The 9,439-nt window shown below is 43.2% G+C and overlaps 1 pseudogene; it reads right to left on the bottom strand.

The window, feature by feature from the left end:
- Positions 1–719: 719 nt before the first annotated feature.
- LOC140520511 (dnaJ homolog subfamily C member 14 pseudogene) lies at positions 720–2,821 on the bottom strand (annotated as a pseudogene).
- Positions 2,822–9,439: the final 6,618 nt, after the last annotated feature.

Raw genomic sequence — 9,439 nt, 5'->3', positions numbered from 1 at the left:
TAAATAGATACGTACATACAAATATGAACAAACTTAAAAGAAAAAAACCCTTTGATTACATAGGGATAGCTGTGGACAACCCCCAGTTCTGTCACCACCAAACTTGCTTTTTTGTCTGCTACCCACCAAGGGCATGGGGACTTGAGTCTGTTTTAAAAAAAAATTGTCAAATCAGCCATCCTTGCAGAAACAATCCTGAGGTTAGGTAGGAATCATAGAATAGGAAGAGGAACTATTTCCATTCCCTGAATGGTCCTTGGCTTTTACCTACCCCTGAATGTAAGGGCCATTTGCCTCCTCACATGGATGATAGAGGAGAAGGCCCAGAAACAAAGGCCAAAGTTAACAACAGAATGAGTATCACCCTGGCCTTGGGAAGGAGGGACAATATAAAAGCCCCCCCCCCAAACTGTAGGGAGCTCTGTCCCCCACAAAATACTCATCAGTCCCAATCCTAGCCATGGTCTAGGCACAGAGCCCTTCCTGCCAACCACCCCACTATTTCTTTGGTATTGTCATCAAACAAGGGTCAGTTCTTAGTTCCCAGAGTGGGGATTCAGTGATTTCCCACAAGTCACTGAGTGAACAGGTAATGCTTGAAACTTTTTAAATATTGAAAATTTAAAAAAAACAAAGAAGTTCCATCCTATGCTGTACACAGCCCTTATGATTCCTTGACATTGAGCTGAGGAGGGTGGAGAAGAGGAAGAGAGAGGGCTTCAGTGCTGGAAGGTCCTCCTCACTTTTTTCTGCCATATGGGTTTGGCTTTTGAACCTTTGGATGATGTTGAACTGTCTGGCCTGGATGTTGGGGTGGCCCCAGGGCCCGGTTGAGAAGCTGCAAAGAAATTTCCATTGGGCATCTGACCTGGGAGAACCTGAAATATCCGGCTGAAGAAATCCTGAAGGTCAGCAACTGAAGCTGGGGGTGGCGGGGCATCTAGAGTGACTCCGCCACCCACCAGGACCAGGAACCCAGGACCCAAATGAGGTGTGATGGGGAACTCTGTGGGTATCTGGGTAAATCCCCACAAGCTGGTACCCAGCCCATTCTGTGATGTTATATACTTTTCCATCCATCTTGACAAAATAAGTGATCTTGAGACCCAACATGCTTAACTCTGCCCAGAAATCGCTTTCCTCAGCAGGATATATTTTGTCACACTTAGCACAGTATCAAGCATATTGAGACTCTTGATCCATTTCAAACCTCCTGTGCTTCCCTTGACACAGCTGCACATCATAGTATTCATGGCCTCCTTGAGTTCATCCTGCAGCTTGGACAGAAATTCATTCCCTGACCTGCTCAACTCACTCTCTGCCATCTACTTCATCTCATATTCATTCCGTCTCTCAGGGTTAGTGACAATATCCCAGACAGCCTGCAACACCTTGAAGGCCTCTTCAGCCCTCGGGTGGTGGTTCTTGTTAGGATGAACTATCACTGCCAGCTGTCTATATGCCTTCTTCAGTTCCATATCTGAGGCTATGGCTTCTACTCCTAGCACCTGGAAGGGGTTTAGCTCATCTTCCAGGATTCCAGCCACAGCCAAGAGTCGACACCTCCTCTCTAGGTTGGTAGTATCGCCCACTAGATGTGGGCCCATCCCCTTGCCTGTTGATCCTCTGTTTGCCCCAGGGTACCTCCTGCCAACCCCTCTGCACCAGCCCCACCAACTGTTGCCATATCCTGCTCTCTTTGAGATAAGTCCATCATCCGTGCACAGCAGGTGAATCCAGCCTGGAGTCTTGAGATCCCCCGGGCCTGCCAGGTGGCCCGAGCCTGCAAGCCCAATCAGTCTCCCATGTACACCAAGACTTTCCAGGTCAGCTAAAGACAACCCAACAGCAAGGCCAGAACCAAGAGTAGCACAGCACACAGGAGTCCTAGTAGCTGGGCAAAAAGCCCTGTGCCACAGCAAAATCCCCAGCATAGACACAGGAATCCCATGTGAGCCCAGCTCCCCACCCATATCTGAAACAGGTCCAGATCACTGCCTTTCAGCCATCCACAAGAATAGATAAGGTGACCACCAGTTTCCACATACTCCCCCACTAACACCAACATCTCAATCAACCACCAGAACTCCTGTCCGTATCGATGCAGTTCCTCTGACCCCATATCACCAAATAGGGACACTGGTCCATCTGACTTCGTTTCTGACCAAGCTGGTGTAGACCGGAGGGCCGGGGGTTCCTTCGCCCCACCCCCAACCCCGGACTCCTCTTTGGTTGACAGGCCATGCCTCTGCCCCCTAGGTGGAGGTTTCTTTCCACCAAGCACAGGAGAAGGGTCTCTGGGAACGCTGGAGAGCCCTTCTTCATCATCTTTCTCTTCTCTCAGAGGAAGTGCAGCAGGTGCACAAGTGGCTAAATGCACCATCTCCTCCCTCAGAGGAAGGCCTCTCAGGAACCCTGGGGACTCTTTGACAGTTACAGGCTGATGGTACAGTTGGGATGGAAGAGTCCCTTATCCTCCGGGTCCGCAGCCCCACGATCCCGTGAAAGCTCCATGTCCACTGCTGTTTCCTCACCTGAAAATGCTTAGGTCTGATCAAGATCTTCTTCCTCCCCAGAGGGTCCTGGCACCTTCGGAGCACCTTGGTTGGGTCCAATTGCTGGATGGGGCTCTGGGGCGGTGCATTGGTGGAACAAGGGTATCTTGTAAGGCAAAAGGTATCATTGGGTGCAGCCTCCACTGAATCCCCAAATCCTGAGAAGAAAGTTTGACGGGGCCCACAGTGGGTCCTGAAGTCCAAGCTGAAGAGCCACTGCGGGGTGCCGGGTACAACTTCCTTTCCCCGGGGTGCTACTGGGCCATGACTGTGGGGCTTCCTGAAAGAGCTTAGGTCACAGCCATCATGAGGGCTTCAGGTGCCAGGCAGCGGCAGCAGCGCTCCCCTTCCTGCCAGGTCCGGAGCCCAGGTGATCTATAAGAGACACTCCCCAGGCTCTGCCTCCTGCCCCTGGTCCCCTTCCGCCTTCGGTCTCCACTCGAGTTTTTAAAATGAATGTTAAAAATCTTTTTTATATGGAACTGGGAAATGAGACCTGCAGACAATGGGGTACAGAAATCTACCTTGCCTTACAAGAAAATTGAGGGGAAGGGGAAAAGAGAAGGGTGGTGATAGAAAGGAGGGCAGATTGGGGGAAGAACTAATTAGAATGCATTCTGTCTTGGGGAGGAGAGAGGTGAGAGATGGAGAGAAAATTTGGAACTCAAAATCTTGTGGAAATGAATTTTGAAAACTATAAATTAATTAATTAATTAGACAAAAACTTAAAAGAAAGAAAAAACTGCAAAAGAAATGTGAATAAAAAAGAATTGGTGACATGGAAGGAACAAGGGATAAGTGGTGACAATCTGTGTGTTCTACTTGTGTCTTGATTTTTGGAAGAAAAAAAAAACTTGTGGAAAAGACCTTAGAATTTTGTTTGTTTCTTTGTTAGTTTGTGTGTGTGTGTGTGTGTGTGTGTGTGTGTGTGTGTGTAGACTTATAGAGGAGAACTTATAAAAAGATATAGACAGAAACATCATGGAGACTGAAGAGCCTTTGACACATTCCAGTCTTCATTGCTGGAGGAAATGTGTTGTGGCTATTCTGAAACCATGCTGTCACCACCCTTGACATCCTCATCCTTTGCTTACCAGAACTCGGAATCTTCTCCCTGGATCTTATGCCCATATTGTTGAGTTTTTCCGTCCCAGACCAGATCACAACAATACCTCCACCTTTTTGCAAACTATGTTGTCATGTGTTCATATTCCAACTCCTTTCTAAATTCCTTTTATGTATTACCCATTAGAGTATAAACTTCCTGAAGACACGGTGGTCTTGCTCAATTGTACCTATATTCTCGGTACTTAGTTTAATGCCTGATGCATCTTAAACACTTAAGAAATATTTCATTCTTTCTTTCAATGAAATTACTGTACAAGTAATTTTTTTTTCTAAAATTTTTTTAATTTTTTTTTATTTAACTTTTAACATTTATTTTCACAAAATTTTGGGTTACAAATTTTCTCCCCTTTTATCCCCTCACCCCCCAAACCCAAGCATTCTAATTGCCCCTGTGACCAATCTGCTCTCTCCTCTATCCTCCCTCCCTGCCCTTGTCTCCGTCTTTTCTTTTGTCCTGTAGGGCCAGATAGCTTTCTTAACCCCTTAACCTGTATTTCTTATTTCCCAGTGGTAAGAACATTACATTTGTTCTTAACACTTTGAGTTCCAACTTCTTTAGCTCCCTCCCTCTCCACCCCTTCCCCTTGGAAGACAAGCAATTCAATATAGGCCAAATCTGTGTAGTTTTGCAAATGATTTCCATACTAGTTGTGTTGTATAGGACTAACTATATTTCCCTCCATCCTATCCTGTCCCCCATTACTTCTATTCTCTTATGATCCTTTCCCTCCCCATGAGTGTCGACCCCGGATTGCATTCTCCTCCCCATGCCCTCCCCTCCATCCTGCCCCCCACCCTGCTTGTGCCCCTGTCCCCCACTCTCCTGTATTATGAGATAGGTTTTCCTATCAAAATGAGTGTGCATTTTATTCTTTCCTTTACTGGAATGTGATGAGAGTAGACCTCATGTTTTTCTCTTGCCTCCCCTCTTTATCCCTCCACTAATAAGTCTTTTGCTTGCCTCTTTTATGAGAGATAATTTGCCCCATTCAATTTCTCCCTTTCTCCTCCCAATATTTCTCTCTCACTGCTTGATTTCATTTTTTTTAAGATATGATCCCATCCTCTTCAATTCACTCTGTGCACTCTGTCTCTATGTATGTGTGCGTGTGTGCATGTGTGTGTGTGTGTGTACTCCCAGCCAGTACCCAGATACTGAAATGTTTCAAGAGTTACAAATATTGTCTTTCCATGTAGGAATGTAAACAGTTTATCTTAGTAAGTCCCTTATGACTTCTCTTTGCTATTCACCTTTTCATGGTTCTCTTCATTCTTGTGTTAGAAAGTCAAATTTTCTTTTCAGCTCTGGTCTTTTCATCAAGAAAATTTGAAAATCCTCTATTTCATTGAAAGACCATTTTTTCTCCTGAAGTATTATACTCAGTTTTGCTGGGTAGGTGATTCTTGGTTTTAGTCCTAGTTCCTTTGACTTCTGGAATATCCTATTCCATTCCCTTCGATCCCTTAATGTAGAGGGAGCTAGATCTTGTGTTATCCTGATTGTATTTCCACAATACTTGAATTGTTTCTTTCTAGCTGCTTGCAATATTTTCTCTTTCACCTGGGAATTCTGTAATTTGGCCACAATGCTCCTAGGAGTTTCTCTTTTTGGATCTCTTTCATGTGGTGTTCTGAGGATTCCTTGAATATTTATTTTGCCCTCTGGTTCTAGAATCTCAGGGCAGTTTTCCTTGATAATTTCATGGAAGATGATGTCAAGGCTCTTCTTTTGATCATGGTTTTCAGGTAGTCCCAGAATTTTTACATTGTCTCTCCTGATTCTATTTTCCAGGTCAGTTGTTTTTCCAATAAGATATTTCACATTATCTTCCATTTTTCGAATCTGCACGCTATGTTCTGTGATATCTGTCTTTCTCATAAAGTCTCTAGCATCCATCTGTACCATTCCAGTTTGGAAAGATCTATTTTCTTCAGTGAGCTTTTGAATCTCCTTTTCCATTTGGCTAATTCTGCTTTTGAAAGCATTCTTCTCCTCATTGGCCTTTTGAACCTCTTTTGCCAATTGAGTTAGGCTAGTTTTCAAGGTGTTAATTTCTTCAACATTTTTTTGGTTCTCCTTTAGCAGGGAGCTGATCTGCTTTTCACGCTTCTCTTTCATCCCTCTCATTTCTCTTCCCAGTTTTTCCTCCACCTCTCTAACTTGATTTTCAAAATTCTTTTTGAGCTCTTCCATGGCCTGAGGCCATTGGGTGGGCTGGGACACAGAATCCTCAATTTCTGTGTCTTTGCCTGATGGCAAGCATTGTTCCTCCCCATCAGAAAGGAAGGGAGGAAGTGTCTTTTCTCCGAGAAAGTACCCTTCAATAATTTTATTTCTTTTCCCTTTTCTGGGCGTTCTCCCCAGCCAGTGGCTTGACCTCTGAATATTCTTCTCACACCCACCTCGCCTCCTGGTCCTCCCAGCCAGCGTTTGGGGACTGAGATTCAAATGCTGCTTCCAGCCTTAGGGCTTTTGGCGGGGGCAGGGCTGCTATTCAGTGTGAGAATTAAGTTCAGATGGTCAGGGCAGGGCAGGGCCACCTCTCAGGCTCAGTTCCCTCAGGGGGTTTATGTACAGACCTTCCACAATGGATCCAGGCTCCCTCCCGTTTGGGGAGCCCCTGTCTGCAGCCGCCTCTCAGCTTCTATCTCCCGGTGGGACCCGAGCCATGGGGGCACCCCACTCCCCTCTCGACCCGCCAAAGGGACTCTCTCACTGATCCTCATCACCTGTGAGTGGAGGGGCTTGCGCCGCCACTGGAGATCCTGTCCCTAAAGCCTGCTAGGATCTGTACCTCTCGGAGCCGCCACAGGTCTGGGCTGGGCTCCGCGCAACGGACCCTTTGCGAGAGGTTTGTAGGTCCCTCTGTGGGTGGAGGGACCCTCGTGGCCTCTGGAGATCCCATCCCCGTAGCCCGCTCGGATCTTTTCCTCACGGTGTCACGGCCGCTGCAGGGCTGCCCTCTGCTCCCAGTCCCGGCGCCCAGTCTGCAGAGCGAAGGACCCCCCCGCGAGAGGTTTGCAGGTCTCTCCGGAACAGAAATCTCCCTTGCTCCAATATTCTGTGGCCTCTGGGTGCAGAATTCACCGTGGGTTGGTCCCCTGTAGCCGTTCTGTGGGTTGTGGGTTCGGAGCTATGTGTATGTGTGTCTTTCTACCTGTACATGTAATTTTGATTATTTGTTTACTTGCTTTATTACGGAGAGTGAGAGTCAAAAGGCATTGGTGTAAGAGAAGTGGTCTTTTTGTTGTCAGGGTCTCAGACTTCAAGGGAGTCTCAAATATGGGACAAGAGCATTTTAATGATCTTGCCTACTGACTATACTATCACATTCCATTGAGGTAAGATATCCTTAATAATTATTAAATTTCCACAGGTAAATGAAAAAATATTTAAAATACAAAATATTTTCAAATTAAAAAAATAAAAATAAACACACACACACAAAATAAGTCTAAAATCATGGGGAGGTGGGCAGCTAGAATGATAGAGTGGGCTAAATGTGAAACTGTGAACATGTATGTCGCTGGGAAGTCCAGAGTAAGTCTTCTAGCAATGTAAAAATTAAATCCTCCACGTCATCATTTCCAGTCTGGGTAGCAAGGTAACTAGATAATAGAGAGCATAAATGTCTGTAATAATTATAGTGATGGTAATTTCAATGCCAATATTAATGACGATCATGATCATGCTATACCCTAAGTGAGAAAGGTTGTTCAGAATTCCCCGGATGCATAATGATGTTCCATGACTTTATTCCTTAAAAAAAAAAAAAAATGTTTCTTCCAGCTGGAATGCTTATTGGTTATACTCTCATATCTGCTTAACTCATTCACCCACGCACCCAGGTACAGCTCAAACCTACCTTCTTTAAAGTTCTTACAAATCCCACTCCCACAAGGGCTTTTTCTTCCTCTCTTCTTTAAAATTGATGTTCATATTTTTTCATTTATAATAATGTATTGTCTTTCAATGAGTTTAATTATATACATCTTTTATCACTACATTAAAGTCATTGAAGGAAGAACTGTGCTTTAAACAATTGCATAGTTTCTACTTCTAGCTTTACAACATTCAAAATCAGGAGAATGGAAATTTCTCTGAGTTTCAGAAATAATTCCAGTAACTGGTATTTATGAAGTTCTTTGCAAAACACTTTGCTATTTTATCTAATTATATTATGTTATTATTATCTAATAAGATTTTCATGACAACCATATGAGGTAAGGGTTCTTATTAGCCCCACTTTAAAAATGAGTAAACTAAGTCTAACAGAAGTTAAGTTATTTATTTTCTGATATAGGAATCAAATTTATGTTATCCTAATTGCATCACCAGCAGTAAATCTATAAAGTCATTCTGCCTGTCAGTATTCCATTTGGGGCAATGGTTTGCATACACATTTTTATGCAGATATGCCCAGGTTTTCTACAGAAACAAATAAAAATATTACTATTATGTATTTCTGTGTTGTACATTAAATCTTATATTTTACATATTTTCCCTTAATTCACTGTCATTTCCCTCATAGTTAATTTTGGAATGACAGATTATAACCCTTTCAATTATGATTATTTTGTTTAATATAGTGGCCAGTCTTCTGGTAATCAAACTCTTAAGCAATTAAGTTGTCCTCACATAAAATTTCACATCAAATCAATAAATATTGTTAAATAACTTTTATAAACCAGTCACTGAATATTCAGAAACAAAATTGGAAGGAGTTCTTATGCTTACACAGCTTCCCTCTTGAGCATTCTTTCCCTCCCAAGGCCCCTATCAAACATTTTCTTATAGATTTTGTGTTGCTCAGCATAAATTCATAAAGCTCAGGTTCATTTCCTTGTCAGCAAGAGGGGAAGAGAACGACATTACCTATTGTGGATGCTGTTATTGGATGGCACAGTTAGGATGTCATCCATGTAGAGCATTCCTGGTCTGTCTGCATCTTCCATCAATGCAGATCTCATTTCACCTTTCTTGGTGGAGCAGAGGCCTTGCAATTCAAAGCTTGAATAGATCATAGACACCATGGAGTTGAACTCACCCATTTTGCAAATGATAAAACTGAGGGCCAAAGATAGGAGTCTGACTTGACCAGGTACCTAGAGGTTGAAATGGAATCAAGGTCCTCTGATATCAGATTCATTATTTTCCCACTATGCCATGCTACCTTTGCATATACATGGCATATATTCATAGTAAAGTCATAATCTTTTTCTTTCCAGAGCTTTTATTTATGCCTCTTGGCATTTGATGTGTCTTCCATTTGGGACATGGTGTCCTTGTTTATTATGATTTGAGGTACGGGTAATTTTGTGTATATTCTTTAAAGCTTTGCAAATAACATTTAGCTACTACGCCACAAATAATGGAAGCATCGGCAAGTGATGTACGTTTTTAAAAACACAGGAAGAGGCATAGGATCTAGGAATTTATTAGGTCTGAGAATTCTTTGTAAAGGACATTTTTATCCCAAAACAGTTCAGCAATTTCTTTGTCATTTGAAGTCTTAAATGTTATGAAACAGACTAAAACATGAAGTGACTTGCCCAGGACCACACAGGTACCATGCCTCACAGGGAGAGTATGATCTCATGACTTCTTATGATGAAGGTTAGTTCTCCACTGATTACATGACATATTTCCCCATTCTGTTGGTATGAGTAAGTACAGACTTATGTGTATGTAAATATGCATGCGTGTGGTTATATATGTACATATACACATATATTGTAGATATAATCTTCATCTA

Source organism: Notamacropus eugenii, chromosome 1 (assembly GCF_028372415.1).
Source record: "Notamacropus eugenii isolate mMacEug1 chromosome 1, mMacEug1.pri_v2, whole genome shotgun sequence".
Lineage (NCBI taxonomy): Eukaryota > Metazoa > Chordata > Mammalia > Diprotodontia > Macropodidae > Notamacropus > Notamacropus eugenii.
The sequence above is the reverse complement of the archived record's forward strand: the minus strand, read 5'-3'. Positions and strand labels throughout refer to the sequence as shown.